Genomic DNA, 4,629 nt, shown 5'->3' on the forward strand with positions numbered 1-4,629 from the left:
CGCCATTCTCCTGCCTCAGCCTCCCGAGTAGCTGGGACTACAGGCGCCCGCCACCTCGCCCGGCTAGTTTTTTGTATTTTTTTTTTTTAGTAGAGACGGGGTTTCACCGTGTTCGCCAGGATGGTCTTGATCTCCTGACCTCGTGATCCGCCCGTCTCAGCCTCCCAAAGTGCTGGGATTACAGGCTTCAGCCACCGCACCCGGCCGAGGCCTGAATATCTTTACAGGGATTCTCCGACTATGCTGAACAAATGGACTCATTCAGACAACAAACAAGATGGAGAGACGGCCAGTCCAGTTGTCCCCAAAATCATGTTCCTCTCCTGAGTCCATACAGTTTAAAACACTCCACATGATTGTCCCAGAAAAGTAAAAACGGCACCCAGTTGTCTTCTCGCTTTCCAGCCCATGATTTTACTGTGGGAAATCTAAAGTAAAAGCTAATTGTCTTCAACACTTAAACTCTATTAGAAACATCACTAATAAGTAATTGGTTTTTTAAAACCACTTATGAGAAAAACAATAACTTCTCACCTAACCCTCAGGTCTGCAATACTCTAAATTCAGATTCTTTTATTAAAGATTAAAATACAGATTAAATATTAAAATGTAAATTATACTGAAGCTCCATAGAACCCATTAGAAGACCAATATTGAGCAAAATAACACTTTACCACTCAGGAATGCAAATAAAAAGGCATCAAAATCTGCTACTTATAACTTGAATCTGGGGTCCATTAATTTTACATGCTTTTTTCCTAAAGAACAGAAAAGATGGGGGAAATAACCTTAAAAACAAAGAGCAAAAATAAAAATTAAAAATGCAGCTAAGTGATATATTAGCTTCCTGTGGCTACTATAACAAATTTCCACAACTTGGTTGCTTAAAACATAGAAACTGCCGGTGCAGTGTCTCACACCTGTAATCCCAGTACTTTGGAAGGCCGAAGCAGAAGAATTGTCTGAGGCTAAGAGTTTGAAACCAGCCTGAGCAACAGAGCGAGACCCTGTTTCTACCAAAAAAAAAATAATAATAATAATAGCTAAGCATAGTGGTGCTCACCTGTAGTCCCAGCTACTCAGGAGACTGATGGGGGAGGATCACTTGAGACCAGAAGTTTGAGACTGCAGTGAGCTATAATAGTGCCACTGCACTCCAGCCTGGACAACAGAGTGAGACTCAGTCTCTCAAAAAACAACCCCCCCAAAAAACAGCAGAAATGTATTATCTCATAGTTATGGAGGCTAAAGTCCAAAATCAGTCCAACTAGGCCAAAATCAAGGTGTCAGCAGAGCCACACTCTCTGCTCTAAGGGAGAAACTATTCCTTGTCTCTTCCAACTGCTGATGGCTGATGGCACTCCTTTGCTTGCGGCCACATCACACCATGGTCACATCACTTCTCCTCTTCTCTGTATGTGTCAACTGTTCCTCTTCCTCCCTCCTATAAGGATACATCTGATTGCATTTAGAGCCCATCTGTATAATCCAGGATAATGCCCCATCTCAAGATCCTTAATTCAACCATATTTGCAATATCCTCTTTTGCCATATACAGTAACATTTACAGGTTTCAGTGGCTAGGACATGCATGTCTTTTGGAGGGCCATTATTCAGCCTTCCACGGTGGTAAAGCTAATATTAATTATATCTATACACCAATGACCTAGCATAATGAAAAATAAGAGAAATGCCTATAACAACACCCCCTCTGTGTTCCTGAACCCCTATACTTCATGGCTGACTATGATTCTTTTATAATAGCAATGACGATCGGAGTGAACATTTATCGAGCCCCTGCTGTGTGCCTGCTCCTGTGGTGTGAGCTGCCATGCATTAGCCCACAGAATTCTCACAATTATTCTTATGAGGTGAGACCATCATATTTCCATATTCTACGGATGTGGAAACTGAAGAGACTAAATCCACACCAGGAGAATGGCAGAACCAGGATTCAAAAGTGGGGACATCCAGCCCCAGTGACCCTGCCTCTGGTTCACCAGTGGTGCATCCTGGCTCTATGGAAAAGAGCATCTCACAGGCAGGAGTGGGTGTTATTGCTGCAGGCATGCAGTAGAAGCTGCCAACTACCAAACTGTGTGTGGATTGCAGCTTCCTGAGTTTCATATTATCCTAAGATAAAATGCTATGCTGGGAGAGTAGGGAGCTCCTTTTAAGTTACTAAGGGTGTCACAGCTATTCAGGAGCTCATTTTAAGTCTATCTGAGAATTTGGGCAAAATTTTGTCTCCCTGAAGGTGAATGGAGCAGATCTGCCACACCAATTCCCTTCGATCGTTGATTCTAGGAGTTTCTGTGAATAGCGATAGATGAATATAGGCACTAACTGAGCCCATGGGGGTTAATGATGTCCACAGCGTATAAGGTTGCAGAAGCTGCAGCTTCTTTTACAGTGTGTTTTAGCAGCACAGAAGCAGGATGGATCCATTAAATGTCTGATGTTGAGATGCCCAGTGATATAAGCCAGACTCACTGCTGACATGGATTAAATGGGCTATAAAATGATTTTTCTGAGCCAAATGGTCCACTCGCTGTCCTGGAATACACTGTCTCATGCCTGTGCTCACACTGCTCTTCTTGTCTCAATTCCCAGCTCCCTACCAGTCAGCCATTGTCACATATTGAGCACCTAATATATGCAAGGCATTGGGCTGGGTGCTGCCCATAGAAAAGCAATTGAACAAGATTTCCCCACCCAAAAGTGGAACCTAGAGTCAGGTTATGGGAAGGGAGAAGCGGGCAGTTTATTCCAACACTCTTAAACTGGTAAGAGCTACCCACTCATTTGTTCATTCAACAAATATTTTTTGGTTATCTACTGCAGTGGATTCCTGGTTTCCACACCAGGAACCAGTTTCATGTAAGACATAGGGGAGTTGGGGGATGGTTTGGGGATGAAACGGTTCCACCTCAGATAATCAGGCATTAGTTAGATTCTCATAAGGAACACGCAACCTAGATCCCTCACATGCGCAGTTCACAATAAAGCTGGCTCCTATGAGAATCTAAAGCCAAGGCTGATCTGACAGGAGGCGGAGCTCAAGCCGGCATGCTCACTCACTGGGTGCTCACCTCCTGCTGTGCGGCTGGTTCCTAACAGGCCACTGCTGGCTACCAGTACACGCCTAGGGGATGGGACCCCTGATCTACCGTGTGCCAGGCACTCAAGAAGTACAAACAAATGAAAATTAAAAAGCGTGTAACCCAGTCTGAAAGAGAGGGTGGCTAATGCTTCTAGGACGAGTTACAGACTTCACTTCATCTGAAAGACAGATAGGAATTATCTAGACCCAGTTAAGAGGAGGATTTTCCATGTGGTGGTGTAGCTCTGTAAGGCTGGGCCTGGGGGATCCTGGTAAGATCTGTGATATGTAAGTGTGGGGAGTTAGGGCCGGAACTTGGAGGAGTTTGAAGGCCATGTAGAGAATTCCAGATTTTACCCCAAGGGGAAGAGGAGCTCTTAAAAACTTTTTATTTTTTTAATAAAGAAAAAGTGTATTTTCATCACAAGAAGAATCTAGACTCTATATAGCATATACCAACAAAAGTTTATTTAGGAGGCCACGGCGGGTGGATCACCTGAGATCAGGAGTTCGAGACCAGCATGTCCAACGTAGTGAAACCCCATCTCTACTAAAAAAATACAAAAATTAGCTGGGCGTGGTGGTGTACGCCTGTAATCCCAGCTACTTGGGAGGCTGAGGCAGGAGAATTGCTTGAACCCAGGAAGTGGAGATTGTAGTGAGCAAAGATCACGCCACGGCATTCCAACCTGGGCAACACAGCAAGACTCTGTCTCAAAAAAAAAGTTAGGAAAACAAAATAATTTTTAAAAATTGATGTGGATTGTATCCATGTGAATTTTCTGGTTGTGATATTACCATTATGTAAGATATTGCCACAGGGGGAAATTAGGTGAAGAGTATTGTTATTATTTCTTACAACTATATGTGAACTACAATTATGTCAAAACAAAAGTATCATTTTAAAAAATGTATACACACACAAAAAATTAAGTCAGAGAGATCTGCATGGGGTAAAAACATTGATATCGTAACGCAACACACCATTGGCTGTGCCTGGGGCTCGGGGCTGGTCTGTAATTTCCATTTCATTGCAAAGGAGCTGGGCCTGCTCAGGGCACCCAGAGGAAGGAAAAGTGGAATGGCTCAGATGACACTGGAATTTAAAGAAGAGTACAATAGCGTGGTTAGACATAAGGGTGGCTGCTAGACTGTGGCTCAGAGGTGGGTCTAGACTTTCCCATCTCTCAGCTTACTAACAATAAATTTATGTTATTTCCTTGGCTATTATGGGGTGTTGTGCCAGTCAGTGGCTTCCCAGCCTGCAGAACTGTCAGTGTTGTTTCTAGCAATGCTCTTTGAATACTTATGAACACACGATAAAAACTGCATAGTTAATAAACACGAATACGCAGTAAGACATGTCCTAATATTCAATTCATAAGACAAAGTATGACACACAATTTAGAGCTTAAGAGTTTCTTGAAAGGTTTTTAACAATGGGAAGGACATGTTCAAATTTATCAAGTAGAAAATCCCTCTGGCAGTAGTATGGGCAATTTATTGCAGGGGATGAAGAACAGAGG

The sequence above is a fragment of the Mandrillus leucophaeus genome, unplaced genomic scaffold, assembly GCF_000951045.1.
Source record: "Mandrillus leucophaeus isolate KB7577 unplaced genomic scaffold, Mleu.le_1.0 Scaffold198, whole genome shotgun sequence".
In the NCBI taxonomy this organism is placed as follows: domain Eukaryota; kingdom Metazoa; phylum Chordata; class Mammalia; order Primates; family Cercopithecidae; genus Mandrillus; species Mandrillus leucophaeus.